Source organism: Phalaenopsis equestris, unplaced genomic scaffold (assembly GCF_001263595.1).
Source record: "Phalaenopsis equestris unplaced genomic scaffold, ASM126359v1 Scaffold000741, whole genome shotgun sequence".
Taxonomy (NCBI): domain Eukaryota; kingdom Viridiplantae; phylum Streptophyta; class Magnoliopsida; order Asparagales; family Orchidaceae; genus Phalaenopsis; species Phalaenopsis equestris.
Window position 1 is genome coordinate 499,014 of NW_018165181.1, and position 22,566 is coordinate 521,579.

Genomic DNA, 22,566 nt, shown 5'->3' on the forward strand with positions numbered 1-22,566 from the left:
GTTATAGGACAATAAGTGAACTGGGATAAACTGCAACTACTGGGTGGAGTGTCCTCATTCACCTTGTTTTTCTCTTGGAAAAAGTAAAACATGTCAACCCATTTAGCAGTTCTAATAATCCTCCCTGAACAACGATCTTGAAAGACACAGACATCAGAGGAAAAATGAGAAACGCAATCAATATAATATATTTGCTTACTGATAAATAAAATGTTACATTTCAGCAGAGCTACTATAACACAGATTTTAGAGTTAAGTTTGCTGTTTTAAAATAACATACCCTTTACCAACAATAGGATTTCGAGACCCGTCAGCGATTTAATAATATATTTCTCTGAACAAGGATAGTATGTTGAGAAGGCTTGAGAGCTTCCAATCATGTGATCTATCGCACCTTAATCAATGATCTATGGACTAGAAGGGGCAAACGAAGTGAGTGTCATAATATTGGTACCGTAATGAATGTGAGAGGTTGACAAGCTGAAAGAGAGTTGGTTGGATCCAAGCATCTTGATTAGTTGCTCCATTTGACTCTTAAGAGAATTGAAGGATTTTGGATTATTTTTGGTAGAGTTCGGTGGTACCTTGTTGGATTTAGATGCCGCGGTGAGCCCTTGGTAAATATTTGGTTGAAGGATTGGATGTAGGTTTACCCTGGAGCTTCCAATACTTGTCACACGTGGTTGAGCTTGTGGCAATAATCACACATGGGATGACTAGCTCGAGATTGAGAACTATTAGATACCAAGGTTGATGCTTCGACCGCCGTAGTAGAAGCACCAAGCATGACAAGTCTCCGGCTTTCTTCGCGACGAATCTCAATGAAAGCAACTTGATAGAAGGAAGATGATCCCAACAATGGATACGTCTCCGGACATCGTCAAGATCTTTGTTGAGGCCTGCCAAAAATTATAACATATGATCCTTTTCTACAATTTTTTGGAAGAGATAGGCCGCCAGCTAGAGATTCCCAAGTGTAATTATAATATATGTCGCATCCCATCTATAATGCATTTAGATCATTGTAGTACCGGGTCATGGCCCTAGATCTTGTTTTGCTTTACGAATTTTCTTAGACACCTCGTAGAGCTGGTTGGAATTCCTACATCCGAGTAGGTATCACGAACTGCCGTCTAGAGGACACTGACGGAAGGAAGGAATATATACGACCAATCGAAGTCTCCATGGAGTTGATCAACTATGACATGACCATGGAATTCTTCACTTCCCAAGCTCCATAGGTCGGGCCAGTCTTTGGAGGTTCACAGATCATACCAGTGAGATGACTTTATTTCCCATGTCCTTTGATGAACAAAGACAATTATTGGGACCATTGGAGAAAGTTACTATCATTTAGTTTGTGTTGTGATAAAAAAGTTCATATTGTTTTCCTATCATCCGATTTGCAAAGAAGTAGAGTTTGGAATTGATCCACCGATGAACTCAAGAACCCTTTTCGATGACGGTTCATTCCTAAAGGAGTCTGTCATGATCCTGACTGAGCCAAACGAAATGTTGGGTTGATTGAACATTGGAATATTCTGATATAAATATGGTTATCCTGTCATTAGGGAGAAGTTTTTGTTTGACTAAATCCTCAGCCGGCTGAAATATAAGCACTAGCGGGTAGAACAGAGGAAATCCAATAAATCTGGAGGAAGATCGAGCTCTTAGGAAGGAGTTCCGGTAGATGGGAGGAAGTCACCCGGCGCAAGGAGGCCAGATCGGCGGCTTTGGAGGATTATCCGATATTGGGAAGAAAGCATGTGCTTAAATTGCTAGAGGAATCACCATAGGAAGCAAACAGAGGAATCTTGTGCTTATATTGCCAGAGAAATCACTAGAGAAATCGCCAGAAGAAGATAGAGAAGCTATTGGGATCAACGACATTACTGGAATCAGCTGCTGGAATTGCCAAAGGAAGACGGAGAAGCTGCTGGGGTCAGTTGCTGGAAATGCTAGATGAAGCAAACAGCGGAGCAGCGGTTCTTGGAGGGAGAAAGCAGATTTGGATAGACCAGTGGAGCAAGAAGATTCTCAACAGCCTAGATTAGGACTATGACTCTAATATCATGTTGGAATAGAACCATAATACATCTTATTGATACAAAGTGGAGTATATATACCCATTGCAGGATCAATTAAAAAGAGAAAAATTAAACTCAGGATATAATATAAAGGGGAAGAAATAAAACTGAATATAATAGAAAAAAGAAGGAAATGAAAGGAAATAACTCAAAATAATCAGAATTAAATAATGGTTATTCTAATATGAACACTTTTGTAATAGAAATGTTTGAAATAAAGCAAATACTAAAAATACAACTACTGATGATTAGCTAATCAAACAAGTCAGATCTGCAATAATGTTATGGGATGAGCTTGCATTGGCGAAGGCATACATGACTTTCCCGGGATCATGCAAAATTTTCAGTAGATATGGGCTACTATAAAAGCTTACACAATCATTATTCAACGGCTCTATAGGTCATATATTTATTTGCCTGCGCATGTATGTGTGTGTGCACAGAATGCAAAGTGAGGCCACAAACATGGCTGAATCCAGCTAAGTACAAGAACTAAAGAGGTTGTCATTTGGTTAATAATTGTATATATCATTAATTAATTAATTAATTAATTAATTGTATATTTAATTATTGTTCATTTTATTGTCTCAGATTTTCTTCATATATAAGAGTTCATTAGATTCAAAATTCTAAAAAAATTTATCTTCCCGATTCAAAATACTAACTAGGATGTTGTTCCAAAGCTACTGTCTTCTTAAGGAAAATTGTTGGGTATAGATGCCTTCTCTCCTAGTGCTTGTAGCGACCAAGTTGAGTGCTATGTTTCATTTTTTCAAGCATGATATACAGTGATATGGAAATAAGAAAAAAAAATGGGATACTAAGCATAATATCATAACAACAAACAACACTTTTTTTAGGATGTCTAGCTTAAAGTTTGGTGAATAAGGGGTGTATTGATATATATTTTATTTTTGTTCTTCCTGCTTGATAAATTGGATTTAAAGCTTATTACCCACAAGAGAACAAACACTTAAATGTCCTGGTCTAAAATCAACTAGAATTTTGAGAATAGAATGCCTAAAAAGGCAAGTAGTAGTAGCATCCATTTGCAAAGATTTACCAAATTTAAAACCTTGAGTGTATAAAATGAATTGATTGGAATAATGTATGGATCTGTATAATGCAACCCAAACATGAGTGATAGGAGGTTCCATGGAAGAGTTAAAATGGGGTGTTATTCAAGCATCCACATAGAATAACCGCTGATATAGTAGGATTGTCGAGAAAAAAGTCATGTGCCTTATGCTTTCAAGGATTATCTTATAATTATACGATGAGGTCAATTAGCCTTAACGGAATAGTCACCAAACCAAGTGTAAATTTGATATGAAGCTATGAATAGCTTCCATATTGGGGTCACCCATTGAAAATCTGCCCATAATAGAATAGGATAGTGGCATATTAAGCATAAATAATCTTCTTTAGTGAAACTGAGCACAACTTAACCTTCATATGTAGATGTCTGCTTATGTCAAAGATTATGTGAATCTTGATTAAAAAATAAAAGAGGTAGATGGAGAGAAACACAATCTTGAAACATTTTGTCCACCAATAATCTTTACAAAGAAATAAGGGAGAGCAACACTGCAATATTATGGAAGGAGTGAAAATATGGGTTGTAGGCGTTCAAGGCATACGCGTCGAGGCGCACAAAAAAAGCCTCAAGGCTTGCGCCCTTTTCTTATTCGTATGCCTCAAGGCATTATGTCTAGAGGTGTTTGAGACAATGGCTTGATCAAGTTATGCAAAAAAATATTAATATTATATTATATTATATTACATATATTTACTATAATGCCTCAAGAAAGGTCAAAAGATTTTTTAAGTGTGACTGCTTTATTATGTTATTAAATTAGTCTTTTATATGAAATTATATTGGATTTCACATTAATTGATAGTAAGAAAAAATTTGCAATGAATGAGAAATATTTTAAATTTGCAAATGAGATAAATTTAGGGAGTAAAAACTATGATAATTCTTTTGAAGATGATGAAATTGAGGATGAGATTACTATAGAAATTGAATTTTATGAAAAATTTAAAATTTAAGTAAACTTTTACCTAGAATCACATTTGCATTTTCTATTTTATATCAATATTTAAATTTAGGATTTATAATTTTGGAGACTTACGTACCTACCACCCAATTCCTATGTATTAACATATCAATCACCTATACTTCATTTTTTACCTACATACCACCTAACCAATGCTGAAAACATAGGAATCAGGTAGTCCATATGAAAAATTTGAAGTTTTGGTGGTTGGTATCTTAATACGTCAGAATTGGGTGGTAAATATGTAAATGTCCCTTGTATTTTATCTTTATGGGAATAAAATAAATCACTATATCAATGGTGTATGTTATCTTTAGAATTTATTTTTAATTTTTTGAGTTTTTTTTTTTAATTTTTTGAGGCTTGCTCCTCAAGGTTCATGCCTCGCCTCACTAAGACAAAAACGCCTATGTTCTTGATTATGCCTTTTTAAATGATGGCCTTTGCAGATGGAATTGCCACCAAAATAAGTGGCAATGATGAAGGCCAAATCAAGGCTTTTGTCGAAACCTTAGGATCAACCAATATAGGAGAAGGAAGAGATGTTATTAAGGGGCAATTACATACAGATCATCTAACTTGCTATTTATAAATTAGCCACCCTCTTTAATACATTTTTCAAATTCTTACCCAAATATTAAAATTCATGGTAAAACCCCAATCCATATTTTTTATTTTTTTCAAATTCCCAATAGTTTGATCGTGGCACGTGTAAATACATCAGTTTGGTAGTTCAAAAAAATCACTTGGATGCTTCAATTGTAAATATCAATGTTTCGAGTGGTCTGTATGTAATAATCTCTTTTTAAAAAGGTGACAAGTGAGTAAAGGAGATGGGAGAAGTATGCAAATTATGAGCCAAAATGATAGTCATTGCACCAGCTTGAATCAAGGAACTGATAAACAGTGAGGATGTAGTTTGTGCAAGATCACAAGATCAGAAGATGGGATGCATTTGTGCTGATAGATAGTGAGGTCACCCATAACTTCATCTCTACTCAAATAGTGAAGCAATAGGGGCTTGAGATAGCGGACAGAGGAGGTTTTGGAGTCATAATGGGGGTGAGACATGCGGAGAAGAGCAGAGGAATTTGTGAAGGTGTGATTTTAGCACTGCCAAACATTCAGGTGATGGAAGAGCTTCTTCCCTTTGATTTAGAGAGCACTAATGTGATGTTGAGTATGAAATAGTTGCAATCCATAGGGAAGACTAAGTTGAATTGAAAATTTTTGATAATGAAATTTCAGGAGGGAGATAAGAATGTGATGCTTCGTGGTGATCCGAGTTTGTGTAAGACCATTGTGTCAGCAAATCCATCAAAGGTGGCGGATAGATTGAAGGGGCCACTACTTAAAACATGTAAGGGGCCGAGAAGTTTCAAGGGACTTACAAAATACTTTCAAGAGTGCGTGAAGGGTTATAATTCAATTGTGTGGCCATGAATGAAGAGTTTGAAGGGTAAGTTTACAATCCAAACTTTTGAGAAGTTGGTGTTCCTAAGTTTACAATCCAAACTTTTGAGAAGTTGGTGTTCCTTGAGTGTGCCAAAGCTGACAACGAGAACCCGACTCAAGTTAGTTTATGAGTGAGGGCTATAAGACTTAGTCCAACTACAGTTTTTCGCACCTTGAAGACAAAGTATTTTTTGGGAGGGGAGTATTATTATGTCGATGCTTAGCCCAAGGGCAATTGTCTTTTATTAGCTGATGTGGATAAAGTATGTAAGAGTTATCCTTATAGAAATTCATGTTCTATTGCACATTTATGATAGCATTACACTTATGGAAGGTATTTTATTGTATTTTTCATGCTTCAATTGATTAAGCCACTTGGGAGAGTAAAAGAAACAAATTGGGGAGCCAAAAGAGAAATAGAAGACATTCTGCCGGACGCACTCATGCCTCATTCAGTGAGGGCAGAATGCCCATGCCCAAAGCAAGCACACCCAAGATGCCCTTGTCGCGCTCTAGCACCTTTCATGTGGCGCGCCCACGCCACTATAAAGTGGGACTAGCGCCCTTGCACAATTAATCGGGCGCTCGCACTAGCCTACTGCTCTTGTTGCCTCAGTTTTGTGAATTGACAAATTGAGAATGCTTTAATATCTAATTTGGAATCCTAACTGAGCATGTAAGTATATAATATTATTTTGTCATCATAAGAGGGATTCTTGGGTTGTTGGAGGCTACTTCTCTAGAGGTCTAATGAGAGTCTTGTCAACCCTAGGATTTTTCTCTAATGGTCTCCTTGTGGAAGATTCCTAAGGTTGATTTCTTTATATATGAGATTGTTAGGAGAGGTTAAATATAGTTGTATGAGAGGTTTTCGAATAATTTGTATTGAGCGGAAAGAATCGTAGTGCATTGAAAGGATTGATTGGCTGAAGTGTGAGTTTTCTGTTGCCCGCAATAAAAAGTTTTTCTGCTCTCTTATCTCATTCATTATAGGTAATCTCATTTTCATACCCCTGTGATGTAAAACATGTAGTTTTCTTGATATTATCCTCTATGGATTTTGTTCCATAGACGTTCTTTTAGTTCATGAATTTCATATGTTATTGCGTTAATTTTTCGACCTTTGTTTACTTCAAATCGGACACAATATAATGTTAAAATTCCTTGTGATTTAAAACTTCTAACCATTGTCTAAAAGAACGAGTAGGTTAGCATACTATCATCTAGTGTAATAAACGTACTGTCATTATGAAATTGCACCTAAATAGGGAAATAAATGATTCTTGGAAAATGCTGCTCGGTTAAGTCATTTAATGTAATATGGTTCGTAGCTCTTCTTATGACCTAGATATTGGCCAAGGAGGACATGTCTTTGATTGTCAATAATAAAATGTGTTTCATAGGAAAACATTAAGAAATTACTTGATCGTTGTCATAGGAGTATAAATCGTTTATATCTGAAATACTTCATAAAACCTAGTTTAATTTTCTTCGTTGGTTTTTAGGATTATAGAACTTTCGTATCTGCAAACTACACATTCAAACTAGATTCAGAGATTTAGTAAGCTAGACCTTCACATGTTAGAAATATTTTGATAACTTTAATCTTGGGATTGATATACAGACTCATAATTTGTGTATCATTTGATCGGCATGTATAATTACATGATTGACCAACTTATCTCACAAGTTTTTTGGGCATCAAGTTTTTGGTGTCGTTAATGAGAGAAAGTGTTAAACTTTGTTAATTTTATAATAATTTTAGTTGAATCACTTAGAGTTGAAGTTTGAAATTTTGTCCTTTTATATTTTAATGTTCTACTTTGTTTTTCTTTCGTTATTTGAATTGTAGAGCCTTCATATCTGCAAACTACACATTCAAATTAGAATAAGAGGTTTAGTAAACTAGAACTTCACGTGTTAGAAATATTTTGACAACTTAAATATTGGGATTGATATATAGACTCATAATTTGTATATTATTTGATCGACATGTATCTTATTTGATTGTCCAACTTATCTTGCAGTAATTTTGGACATCAAGTTTGGCACCGTTGTTGGGAGAAAATGTGACTTTTTTTAATTTTAGTAGAACCACTTAAAGTAGAAGTTTAAAATTGTCCTTTTTTTTTATGTTCTGCTTTGTTTTTTCCGTGTTTATTTTTTAAAAATAATATATATATATATATATATATATATATATCAAAAAAAATATAAAAATAAAAATGTTCCAATACTTATAAATGAAAATCCTTCGGTAAAACCGTCTTAAAACTCCTAGGGAATTTCAACACATTTATAGCTGAAATTCACATGACTCTCGAACACCCTACCATAAAAACCCCTACATTTGAACTTAAACTTGAGCTTATCCAAATTATACATTTGAACTTAGATCTGAGCTTATCCAAATTATTCAGACCAACTAGTTCGGGTGATTACCCATTGAAGACTCATACATCTATTTGGCTTGTGTGCCAGATTCAAGTTTAGTCATGTCTCCGACGATGTCGTTAGATTAAGGTTTTTTTTCTTTTTTTGACCCAGCACTAGGATCGATCATTACGTGGAGATCTTAACCCAATCAACCTAATACTTTATTCCCTTCAAGACTATCAAACTTAGGAAAGACATTGTGTGTCTCTCGCAATTATAGGGGGAGAATTTATGAAATGTGGAAGAGGCTCAATGAAATGCGTAAGGGAGTGCCCACACAGCCACACCATGCTTTATCTGACAAACTAATTATTCAAACGTTTGACAATGGGTAGTGTGATATTTAAAATTAATTCTAGATGTTATAGTTGGGGGTTCTCTTATGTCTAAATCATTTAAGGTTGTCTACTTACTGATGGAGGAAGTAGCAACGAAAGAATGTCAATAGCTATCCGAGAAAGTTACTTCTATGAAGGAGCTAGTGGGCATAAAACTGAGGTGTTGACTATCCTAGCCTCACAAATTATTGACATGCTGATGTAAGTGAACAACTTAGGAATTGATTTTGTACAAGGATCCTTACCCAACAAAGAGGTGGCTTATGGACTAGTAGGTGATTTAGACACAACTTCCTTGGATGCCATATGAACTGGGTTCGATCACCCCTATTTCAACATCTACAACCCAAGTTGGATGACCTACGCAAATTTCAATTGGAATAGTAATAACCCAAGAGTAGAAAACCAATAGTGGTGGAGCACCCAAGACAATTCTGTAGGAAATTCGAATAAGTAGGGCAGTGACCACCTTAGACCAACTCATCCATGTTGATCACTTCTAACCCTCAATTTAGTGAGGAGAGCTTGCCTTTGAAAGAATTGGCAGTAAATATGAGTCAAGCACAACTTCCTTGGCTGCCATATGGACTGGGTTCGATCACTCCTATTCCAACATCTACAACCCAAGTTGGACGACTTGCCCAAATTTCAATTGTAATAGTAATAGCCCAAGTGTAGAAAATTAATAATGGAAGAGCACCCTAGCAATCCTGTAAGAAATTTGAACAATTAGGGCAGTGTCCACCTTAGACCAAGTCATCCATGTGGATTCACTTTTAACCCCTAATTTAAGGAGGAGAGCTCATCTTTGAAAGAATTTACAGTAAATATGAGGACTCAGTTACAGAGCCAATTTGCAGCCATAAGAACCATATAGAATCAAATAGGGTAGTTAGCTAACCTTTTTAAGCAATGGATCCGAAGGGACGCTACCCTGTCACATCGAAGTGAATCCCGTGGAAGGAGGTAAGGAGCAAGTGTAGAGTATAGATGTGGTGTCAGGGATAGCTGATGGCCAAGTTTCCAAATCTAAACACTCAGATCCCGAAGAGCAGACTTTGGTGGATGAATTTTTTTGGACAATAACTAAGAAAGAATGTGCTCTTCTTTTCGAGGCGACCTTTATAATTCTTTGAGAGATCATTGAGATTGTGAACACCACGACCCAGGTCAGACCTATAGGAACACCCATATGAGGAGCCCAAAGGAAGGAGTTGGAAGATAGCCTTAGGTAGGAGAGTAGCACTGTATATTTAGATCATGAGCCTGGAGGAGAATCCAACTAAAGATTTTCGAACCCTGACTCGCCTCCTAGAGAATCATTTTTTTGCAGCTTGTGGGGAAAATACTTATTTGCAAAAAGAGGAATTAATTGGGAGAATTCTAGATCTAGAAAACTCCCTTAGGGATGGGAATCTGAATTAACCCTCTCCATGCCCTCGGGAGGACTTTTATCAAACTGATAAGGAAAACGTGCTAGAAATTTCTGAAATTGAGGATTTAATGAAAATTTTGGGACAAATTAATGATAGGGCGATTGATTGGAGATTACTGAAATGGAATTTTGATTCTGGAAGAATACTTCAAGGTTGGATATGACTGTAGGTCATGATAAAGATGTTAAATCAAGTATTACCTTGGAGACAACTCAAGTGTTATTTCGTGAGTTTCTTGTTTTTGTTGGTCTTTGTTTTCATATTCTTTATTTGAAAGTTTGTTTTCCTTTGTTTCGTGGGCTTAGAGTCGTCGGTTACGTCTTTGGAGCATATCCAGTTCTGGATTTCAATTTGGGAGGCGTGCACGAGGGTAAGGGGGTAGATAATCATATTTGTAGGAGCTTGGACTGGTGCACCTACACTAGAACCAGCGCACCTTGTTGTATTCCAGATAGAATGGCACGTCCACATTCCATATCGACAACCCTTGCTCGAGTTAATGGCATGCACGTGCCTAATAGCTTTCCCCCACATTGTTTGATGAAGATGGGTGTGTCCGCGCTTGCTCCGTGCGCCCGTCCTGCACAACCAAGAGGGCAGCTCGCCCGTGCCGCGCACATGTTTATTGAAACCAGATCGCTCTTCTTCCTTTTCATCCCCACTCATGATTTTGCCTAGCACACTTGCACAACGTCGAGCTTCCTACTTAGGCGATCAGAGGATAAGCCGAGAACACCGAAATTGGCCGATGAAGATGGCAGAAGTGGTCTAGCGTAGAATTTAGGTGAGATTTCTTCATTTTCAACTTCCACCATGATTTTTTACCTCTTCTCCCTTGTTTTCCTCTTTGCCACTATGCACTCCTTCAAACCTTGCGTTTGGAGTCCCAGTTCTTCCATTTATTTGCAATGTCAAATAGAACTATGGGGAAGAAGGCGACCTCTTTCAATACCAAAAAGTTTATGAGCTTAGAAGCGACCGATGGCTACAATTTTTTGTTATCAAAGAAATTGATCCCAGAGCTAGTTTTTTTTTCGCAAGCTAGGGGGGCAGATGGAAGGGACAATACTTGAAAGGAGGTGGGAGAGGTTTTGCTACACCGCTCCTTTCGCCTTGTCCCAATCGTCTGTGAGTTCTTTGCTAATGCAAAGGAATCTATGGACGAGAAGGTATTCGTGCGAGGAAAGAAGTTATCATTTGACCTTACAATCAATTCAATCTTAGGGATAGTAGACATTCTCGAGTGTCAGTATGCCAATTTACTTTTTCTCTGATCGTCAGAAAATAATAGATTTTCTCGCCGGCTACACTGCCCGATTGAAGTCTGAGACTATGGGATAGTGAATTTCTCATGTGCCGCTCTGAATAAAGAATCAAATGCATGACATTATTTCATATAGGTGAGACTCATGTCCCCCCACAAGCCTACTGATGTTACTAAGGATATGGTGTTCATGAACACTGTAGGATTAAGATAACCCCACAAGCTTCACTGATGTTACTAGGATATGGTGGTTAGAAAGACAAGAGCATAGATGTTAGCACGATCATCCATTTGTCCCTGCAACCTATCATTAGTGGGTGGAACACTGTAGGATTAAGATAACCTAGTCTTGTCACTATCTTATACGCTAATGGTGTGGTCAGGGAGGGGCAAGAGGAGCAACTCAACCCGGTTAAACTCATAACCAAACCTATAATATTTTTTCCTTTTCAGGTTAAACTCATAACCAAACCTATAATATTTTTTCCTATGAAAAGACCGGCATGACAACCCATGAGAGTGGAGAGAGTTATTCCGAACCTCGTGCGCCACCGTCTAGACCAACCCCAAATCAAGCTGCACGAATGGACGACTTTGCCACCATACAGTAACTGATACAATGGGAGGTAGGCGACCTTGACAAGAAGATCTACATCTATGCAGTAAGACGAGCACTAGGAGCTTGAGTTCTTGTGGTCGTTTTGATAGTTAGATGCCAATGATGTATGTTGTGATTTACAATGAGATTTTCATATTGTGTTATGCGAGCCTGAGTTTGATAATGTGATGTATTGTAGATTGATGTTGATTTTGTGATCTACATCTAGCATTATGCTTGATGTAATATGTGATGTGAACTCTCATGTGATTTATAGATGTTACAATGTTGTTTTTCTTTCCTATGAGACACTCTTAAGATTTCTCCATGATATTGTTACATTGTGCTTTATGTTTATTTTTATTAGCCATGCTGACATTTTCTATAATGATATTCTCAATTGTACATGCTTCCTTCTTTTTTAGTCTTGTATTTTCTTTTATGGTAAGTTTGGGGGAGAGAATAGTACCTCTAAAGTTGATTAAGAGTGATTCATATGTTTAAGTTATGGGTTATATTTCAATGAATTAATTCATGATAAGATCCAAATAATTTAACAAGATTATATACTGACTTCATTGGAACTGAGAATACTCATTAAAAGGGAGGACGAGAATTAATATCTCAATAATTGAGTGTTGCACTTTAACATTTACCTGAATCCTAAAAGTCTGAAATATTTTAACTCTTTTAATTTTCAACTTAATTCATTTATTTGAATCTTAACTTTTGAGTGAATTATAATATTTGAGACTTAACATTAAGGAGTTTGTGTGAATTATCATATAGGGGATTATACATCCAAAATCCTTAAAAGAAATGGGTCCAACCAGATATAGTAATTCTCAACGGATTTGAAAAAGAAGAGGAAAATAAAAGGGGAAAAAAGTGAAAGACCCGATCCAAAAAAAAAAAAAGTTCTCAATCTATCTGAGAAGAAGCTTGAGGTGAGCAAAAAAGAAAAAAATTTATACTCTTTGCTAATCAAAAGGACCTAAAATTGTTTTAATGAAACATTTACGTTATTAAATTCAGGAAAAAGTAATTTTGGATTGGTTGGCTGACTAATACTGGAGTTAAAAACTAATAGTAGTGTTGAAAATATTTTCAGGCAATGAAAATATTTTAATCACACTTTATTAAGTGTTTTAAGATCTGCTTAGATTCAGGAAGAAGGGAAAGAAAGAAATGACTGTTATTAGAAATTAATAAAAATCTAACACTAAAATGAGTATTGCATGTATATTAGTTACACTTATATAATCTTGTTAGAGAATCAGGAATTGCCTCATAAAAGCTACAAATATCAATTGCGTCCCAATTAGACATGAGATTACTTGTAGGCAAGTAAAAAATAAGTTTGAGAGATTTTGATATAGATGAAATATGTAAAATTTTCTTTTATAAATTTATTATTTATTGCATATTTATGATAATATTGCACTTGTAATAAAGAATTTTATTACGTTCTGCAAGTTACAATGTATTAAGCCTCTTGGGGGAACAAAAGAGAATTTAGGGAGCCAAAAAGGAAAAATAAGGCATTTTGGTCTGGCGCACTCGTGCCTCATTCTAGAGAGGGCGGAATGCCCCTGAAACAAGCATGTCTATTTTTCCCCTATTGTGCGTCTGTGCACTCCATGTTGCATACCGTCGCCACTATAAAGCGGGACCTGCACACCAATGCCATTAATTATGCACCCGCGCCAGTTTGTTGCACTTCTAACCTCAGTTCCACGAATTGATGAATTGGGAAGGCTTTAATACCTAATTTAGAACTTTAATTGAGCACCTAAAAATATAACATTATTTTGTCATAGGAGGGACTCTTGGGCTGTTGGAGGTTGCTTCTCTTGAGGCTTAATGGGGGTCTTGTCAACCCTAGAATTTTCTCCAATGGTTCTCCTTGGGGTAGTTTCCCAGGGTTGGTTTTTTTTGTATTTGAGATTGTGAGGAGAGGTCGAGTAAAATTGTATGAGAGTAAATCTTCGATTAACTTGTATTGAGTAGAGAGGATCGCAGTGTATTGCAAGGATCAATTTGCTTGGGTATGAGTTTTTTGTATCTCTTGCAATGTATTTCTTTTTATGTCCGCAATAAAAATTTGTGTTTTGTTATTCTATGCATTGTAGGTAATCTCTTTATCATGGCCCTTGTAATGTAAGCCATGCAATTTTCTCAATGTTTTGTATTATACTGAAAAAAAACTAAGATAAGAAATCTAAAACTGAAAAAAACTTGCTTCGGTGGAAACGGTTTTACTGGTGGCTGAATGAAACCTGTTATGCAAAAAAATATCAAAGAGTGAGTTTAACAAAAAAAAAAACTCAGTAAATAACAGTTACTATGAAAGCATAAATGGCAAGGAGTTGTAAATAATGCTGGTTTTTAAACGTCTATGAATAATAATGCTTGTTTTTAATCAAATTTAATAAATAATTAAATTTTGGATTTTTTTGCATAACCCAACTGTTTAAACCAAATTAAATTTCGGTTTGATCGATTCAGTTTTATTTAAATTTAAACTGATTTGGTTTTATAGATTATGAATTTTGGTTATAATCGGTTTGACCAATTTCAAGGCCAATCCATCCGAACCGACCGAATGCTCACCCCTAATTTGTGGGTCTGTTAGCCTGGCTAATCAATACCCAAAAGGGTTCACCGACCTCAGACCATCTGACACAAGCATATCAAATTATCGACAAGTATTTTATGTAAGAGATGTGTTACTTAATGCAGGCTTGTGCTATGAAAGATTCAATTTCATACAAATAAAGTGCAAGAATAATGAGCTATCATTATTGCAGGTTTAACTCAATTGTATGAATTTTACAGCAAAAGATTATGGCAATTAATTTCATTAGAGCAATAATTGAAGCTTATAAAAAGTACAAAAAAATTGAATTAGTAATGACATAACTGACAATCCTTTAAAGTAACTTTGTACAAATAAATATATTAACACTTCTAACTAGGAATTGTATGTTTATCCTCTAATAAAAGCAATTTCTTACTTCGAGATGACAAACACGATACTTCTACGGATTCGACTAGCAATTCTACACAAATTAGAAAATAAAATATAATGAATATACAATTAAACTTATTTATTCATTAAATTAGGTGTATTTTAATAGACCTACAAAATTTTTAATATATGCACATATATATATATATATATATGAAAAATGATGAGACCGGTTAGATCTCTTATATCTAATAGTTTTTAAAAAAGGCTAATATATTAACCAGATAGAAAGATACAAATACATTGTGTTGGAGGGCCCAAATATGACACCCTGTCCACACCAAAATCACAAGGGGTTCTAAAACTAGAAAATACATAAAAGTACATTAGAGACGTAAAGAAAAAACCTAAAAATGCTTAAATACATGGTATCAAGTGGCTAGAGAGCAACCTAATTTGGTTTTGCCTGTCTCTGGTTCTACGGAATGAGCAAACTAATAAGTTGGTAAGATGATTGTCATTGTCATTAGTAACCAATGTATCATCCGTATCATCCAATACCAATATGTTCCCGAGCTGGAGTCGGCCTCCATTCTTTTTCTTCCTCCTGGAATAGACCTATCATTCCTCTTCCGAAGATTGATTCATCTGATCTTGTTCCAAAGTGTGCTAGAGATGTGTAGATTGTTGAACATTAGAAGCACCTACATTTTGTACCGACTGATCTGTTATTGCATCAAAAGAGCCCTCTCGTGTTTCTTGACATGTATGTGAGTCATATTCAATAACAGTGGGTGATATAAGCACAACTAGATCTATAGCTGTAGTATGTTATTCTTCTTCAGGAACTGCGATGTTGGAAAGAGAATCGGGTTGCATCTTCTCAACAGGGATGATAGATAATTGTTCTTTAGCGATATTCAGCCTTATATGAGGATGCAAACAATAGCAAATAGTAGAGTTGTGACCAAACATACTACAATGAGAGCAATAAGGAGGGTGTAATTCAATTTCAACCTTTTGCCAATATCCATTGTGAGTGGTTCCAATCCACACCTCATCCGGAGCTGGTTGAGTGATATCTCTCTCAACTAACACACAAGCCACAGAGAGTCTGGTGACAGCAAGCATATGACTATCAACCCTGAGAGGCTTACCGTAAGCAGTTGCTAAAGAATAGAGAATTTCCCAGTTGAACGGATGTAATTTTAACCCCGAAAATTTTATCCAAACTGGAATGATAGGGGACTCCGCTTTTGGGTCGAAACCAACAGTCCGCTTCAGAATTTTCATATTGCGGTTGTCGATCTTGATAACTTTTCGAGAAAAGATATGAGTATAATCAACATCATGAGACAACTGAATCAATATAAGCTGACCGTCAAGTAAACTAATATTCCAACTGCCCAATAGTTTCATAGCCTCAAAATTTTTCTGAATAATCTCTAGTTTTGGGTGACCATACAGAAATTTTCCCACTAGGCAAAACATCAGGAGGACACGAGAGTAGTGGTTTCAACCTCTGTGAGAATAAGAGCAGGCTTCCCATTTTTTTCCCTAATTTTTTTATGAAGGTGTGATCGCCACCACCTTCAAGAGTGTCTTGAAAAGATTGCAGAACATTGCAGGACTTGCCAATATGAAAACCAGACTCTGAACCTGAAGGAGGAACACGAGTAGGAAAAGGAATGTCGTCGGCAAGTGCAGTGACATAAGAACGGATCGTGGATGCCATCTCCAAAGCAGCTAGGCGAGCCACTGGAAGCCGCTGAAAATAGGCGAGCAAAAGCTGCGAGCCGAGTAGGAACTATTTGTCGGGCAGGGGGACAGAGGAAGTGAGACGACGCAAGTTGTCGACTATAGGAGAACGCGAGCCGTCGACTGCGGAGTCCGAGAGCGTGAGACTGGAGGACAAGAGCTGCGAGCGTGGTTGAGAGCAGGTGAGACGTTGTCAAGTGCGTGCGTCGTGGACTCGTCGACTGGAGGACGTCTGTGAGAGCGTGAAACTTTATCGCGGGAGACGACGGAGAGAAATGAGGAATCTATGAATCACTGCCGGGAATCGCCAAGGAGGAGCATTTCATATATAGAGAAAACTTAAAATTTATGAATTAATTGTTTGTGGATTTTCATATGACATCTAAATCTAATAAATCACCAAAAATGACATCCTAAAACCTAGAGGTACTTAAATCTCGTTTATCCTTTGTCTGTCTTAAATCTCGGGTTAGAAAAACCCGTTGGAAGATTTATTTACGGGATTCAGAGGAGCTCATGCAACGTGTAAGGAAGACAGAGCAAGACGAGGGTTGCCTTCCTCAGTTGTTTCGAGTAGAAGCGGACGGAAGGAGGAAGTGCATGCCACGATTTCATTTTTCCGTCCTGGCTAGCTCCACGCGACAACAATTGCAAGGGTTTCAGGCAAGGAAGCAGGAGGAAGGGGTTTGGTTCGTTAAATAGCCGAAGAGGGCGGGGTGGGGGCGGTCTCGATCGAAAAAGTAATTTGGGGGAGGCAGGAAGAAGAACAGGCAAGTTCGTGGTGTCCAATTTTGGAAGGTGTGGGAAATAAAGAAGGGAATAATTCGCGTGCTAGCGGGCGTAAAAGGAAACAACATTTTTGTTTATTTATTTTACCCTCAAAATAATTTGGTTTCCAAATTAATATCTTAGTTTTGAAACAATTGTGGGTACTTTGCGATCATCTCTTCCTCAATCTTCCAAGCTGCTTCTCATTCTAACTGGTTCTTCCAATGCACTCGAACAAAAGGAATTGATCGTTGTCGAAGTTGTTGAACTTCTCATTCCAAGATGTGATCTGATAGTTCTTCCTAACTTGGATCTCCTCAAATCACTAATGGCTTGTGTCCAATAATATAAGAGTCGTCATGCACATAATGTCGAAGTCGAGAGATGTGGAAGACATTATTTACTCCAATAATATAAGAGTCGTCATGCACATTATGTCACTTTGAATTTCGATCTATGTGGTTAGTCAAACTTCGACATATTGTAGTCGATCTCAAATTTTACTAACATTTTCGGTAGCTTGATCCACTAGTTGAGGTCCAAATATTCACCTCTCACCAACCTTAAACTAACACAAGGGGGGTTTACACTTTCTGCCATAAAGTGCTTCGCATGATACCATATCGATATTAGTCTGAAAGTTATTGCTACAAGCAAACTCAACCAATGAAATAGTCTTGTCAGTTATCTCCAAAGTTCAAAATGCAAACTCTCGGCAAGTCTTCTAAAATATGAATGGCGCACTCTGATTTTCTATCGGTTTGAGGATGAAAAACAATATTGAAGTCTAATCTTGTGTCCATGCTTTCTTGCACTTATTTTCATAAACTGGAAGTAAGTCTACCATCATGTTTTGATATAATAACAGTTGGAATTCAATAAAGTTGAATGTTGTTGTCTATGTAGATCTTGGCCAATTTATCCACTAAATGATTTGCTTGATTGGTAGAAAATGAGCTTAGTCTATTGGCCACAACCCAAATAACATCATGTCCTTGCTTTGATCTCGACAAGCCAACCACGAAGTCCATGGAAATCTCATCTCATTTCCACTCTAGAATGGGAGGAGGCCGCAACAGACCACCAGGTCTCTAATGTTCGGCCTTAATCATCTGACAGGTCAAACACTTTGCTACGAACTCAACTAAAATCATTTTCATATCAGGCCACCAAATTAGCTTCTTGAGATCTTGATAAATCATAGTACTTTATGAATGATTAGAATATGAAGTAGAATGTGCCTTATGCCTTATGAGCGTCTCCTGTTGAAGCCCTTCTTGATCTGGAACACATAGTCGATCTTGAAATCTCAAAGCGTCATCTTAATTGATACTAAACTCGGGATTCTATTCATTCTTTGTTTGCTCTCTAATTTGTAGTAAGTTTGCATTCATCATCTAAGTTGCACGAACATGATGCGTAAGTGTTAGAAGTAGCTCTTGTCGACACTATCTCGAGCTGGAGTCGTTCTATCTTCTATGCTAACTTGTGCTCCTGAGTTATCATCCAAGCTGCATCCGTCCAAAGATTTTCTGTTTGGAGTGTCTACAACTACATTCGCCTTACCATGTTAGTACTGAATATCTAAATCATAGTCCTTCATCAACTCGAGCCATTGCCTTTAATCTCATGTCCAACTCCCTTTTGGGCGAAATTGTACTTCAAGCTCTTATGATTGGTGAGGACCTCACAACGAACATCATAAAGGAAGTGCCTCCAAATCTATAGTGCAAATATAGTTGCAGCTAACAAGTCGTGGGTAGGATAATTTCTTTCATGCATCTTGAATTGTTTGGAGGCATAAACTACAACTTTGTCATGTTGCATTAGAACACTTCCCTATCTTTGATGTGAAACATCACTGTAGATTTGAAATTCATCCGTGTCAGAGGAAATTGTGAAAATTGATGCTATTACTAAGTAGTTTTTTAGTTTATGGAAACTTTACTCACATGCATTGGAGGCCTTTTAAGTTAACATTGATAGAGGTGCAACAATGCGAGAAAAATCTTAAACCAATCTGATAAAATCCAACAATCTAAGGAAACTATGAATCTCAGTGATAATGCTCGGCCTCGGTCAATCCATTATTGCCTTAATTTTTGCATGTATCCACAGAAATTCTAGCTTCACTAACAATGTGTCCCTAAAATATCACTTCTCAAAGCCAAAATTCACACTTAGAGAATTTAACATAAATTTTATTCTCTTGAAGGGTATTCAATCTGCTTTGAGATGTTGGGCATGCCCCTTTCTGTCCTTGGAGTAGATTAAAATATCATCAATGAAGACAATAACGAATCAATCCAAGTAATGCTTGGAAACTCTATTCATCAATTCCATAAAGATAACAAGGGCATTAGTTAAACCAAGTGACATAACAATAAATTCGTAGTGCCCATATCGAGATCGAAAAACAACATTTGAAACGTCTTCATTCTTGATTTTAACTGATGGTAGCTCGATTGGAGGTTGATATTAGAAAACTTAGAACATTTTTGTTGATCAAATAAATCATCTATACGAGGCAGTGAATATTATTCTTCACAGTCATCCTTTTCAACTTTCTGTAGTTGATGCGCAACCGCATGCTTCCTTCTTTCTTCTTAACAAACAAAACTGGTGCTTCCCAAGATGATACACTTGGTCGGATGAATCCTTTATCGAGCATTTCTTGCAACTGGATCTTGAGCTCCTGGAGTTCTACTGTGGCCATCTGATATGGTGTTTTAGAAATTGGAGTGGTGCTCAAAAGTAGGTCTATGGCGAACTCAATCTCACGATCTGGTGGTAAGTCAAAAATCTTTGGGAAATACATAAGCAAATTCTCGAACCACTAGAACATTATCTAAGCTAATACTTGATTTATCAGAATATATCACATGAGCTAAATAGCTAACACACCCATCGTAGATCAACTTATAGGCTTGAATTGTTGAAATTAATAACCACTCTACTACCCTTGAAGCAAAATAGAACTGAGCTAGGCATGCATAAATACCTGTCTCTTACGACAATTTATAATTTTATGATTTGTGGATAGTCAATCCATACCCAAAATTACACCGAACTCAGCTAGTGGGAATATTATGGGAGTAGTAAGAATATGCATGTCATTGATAACAATGTCACAATCAGGAACACACGAGTGACAATAACAGGTGAGCTCCACCTGGCATAGTCATTGATAGATGCAATTGTAATGAATAAATTAATGCACTACCGATATGAATGAATGAGTTGTACCAGACTCAAATAGTTTTCTTGTCGGTTGCTTTAAAATAAGAATGGTACCTGTCACCACATCAGGAGCTTCACGAGCTTCTTCATGTGTCATAAAAAACATTCGCATTGGAATTGTATGTTTGGGCTGCTCTAGAGCTTGAGATCACTGAGGCTGGTATTACACAATTGAAGAATGTTGATACGCCAGTGGCAATTGTTGCGGTTTTTGGTACTGCTGGTACTGTGTTGTAGGAAGACGAAGCTGATACTGTTGAGACGTCGTCACTTGCTTCAGTTGTTGTTGAGGCTGAAAATAATCATGTTTCGCTTGACCATTTCTATGATGCTTTTGAAATTCTCCTCCATTTGACTTTTGCCACTTATTCTTGTGATGCGGCTTCAAGTTATTTTCCTTGGTGTTTCTTACACGCGGCTGACCTTGAAATTTGAGGGGACAATCCTTCATTTTAAGATTGTTATTATAATAGTTGAATCATTTGCCCACAATGCAAGGCATGCATAATGAAATGAATTGAACTTATTGTGTATTCTCAAAAAAAGATTTGCATACAAATAAAAAGTAAAATATAAATTTTTGTTCTTATGGAATAGTCCATTGATACATCTCAAAGTAAAGCATAAATTAATCGAATCAAAATTCAAATGATAACAAAGGACGACTACCCAGGCCCAAAAAGGAAAATATAATAGTTAAATCAAAGACTGAAAAAAATATCAAGACGAGAAATCTAAAATTTAAAATTTGCTCGGTGTCGATGTCCTACTGGTGGTTGAATTGAGTTTGTTATGTAAAAATATCAGAGTTAATTTGACAAACAAATTCAGTAAATGACAATTATCTATTAAATAATAAATAGGGGAAATTGAGCATGCAATATGAATAATAAATAGAGATAACTATTATGTGCATATATAACATCATAAGATAACAAGAGAGTGGTAAACCTCAAATATGTTTACTTATCATGAGAAAACATGCAAATGGTTTTCCAATCAAATTTCTCATTATTCGGTTTTTCATTTGTTTTTTATATAGTCAGTTTTAACAGACACCTTGAAAATGGAAAGGTCAATAACAACCCAAGGAAACCTGACTATTTCCCGTAAAGTAGCCACTCAGTAGGCCCGTCGGCCCGGCTACTCAATATCCAAAAGGGTTTCACCGATCTACATACAATTACATACAAGCATACCAATTTTTTCACAGGTATAATATATAAGAGATATGTCACTTAATGTATGCTTGTGATATGACTGATGCAATTTCATACATATATAAGGAAAATAAAATATCATAATTTTAGGATTAACTCAATTATGCAGGAATTTTGCAGCAATATAGTAAGAAAATTAGTGCTTTCATCATGAACATTAATTGAAACTTATAACAAATACAAAATTGAAGTAGTAATGAAATTACTGGCAATCCTATAAAATAATTGTGAATATATTACAAGTAATTAGGATTAACGTCTCTTACTAGGAAGCGTATGTTTATCTTCTAATAAAAGCAATTGCTTCGAGGCAACGAATGTGATTGTTTTATGAATTTGACGGTTCTAGCGATCCTACACCAATTAGAAAGTAAAATATAAATGATTAAACAATGAAATTTATTTATTCATTAAATTTTATATATCTAATGGACCTGCAAAATTTTTAATATATGCATGTATATATATTAAATCATCATTATCTTTTATATTCTTAAAAGGAGACAATTATGAACTTATTTAACTTTGATTAATATAATTAAAATAGTATTTTGTTTTTATTTTATTTTGATATAGGGAAAAGTTAAAATTTCTGAATTATTTGTTAGGAGATTTTCATACATAACACCTAAATCTAATAAACCACCAAAAATGATACCTTAAAACCTACAAGTTCTTAAATTATGTTTCTCCTCTGTTTGCCTTAAATCCCATGTTAGGAAAACCCATTGGAAGACGAATTTACAGGATTCAGAGGAGCAGATGCACGCGTGATTGAGTAAGGCGGAGCAAGACCAGGGTTACTTTCCTCAATAGTTTCAGGTAGGAGTGGACAGAAGGAGGAAGTGCATGCCGCGATTTCGTCATTTCTTCTTGGCTAGCTCCACACAATAACACTTCGAGGGTTTCAAGCACAGAAGCAAGAGGAAGGGGTT

At 36.3% G+C, this 22,566-nt stretch overlaps 1 protein-coding gene across 7 annotated transcripts in view; it reads left to right on the forward strand.

Annotated features, from left to right (window-relative positions):
• The window catches only part of LOC110030609 (probable E3 ubiquitin-protein ligase HIP1), a 59,425-nt gene that overhangs the window by 13,442 nt on the left and 23,417 nt on the right, over positions 1 to 22,566 (forward strand). The window lies entirely within an intron of this gene.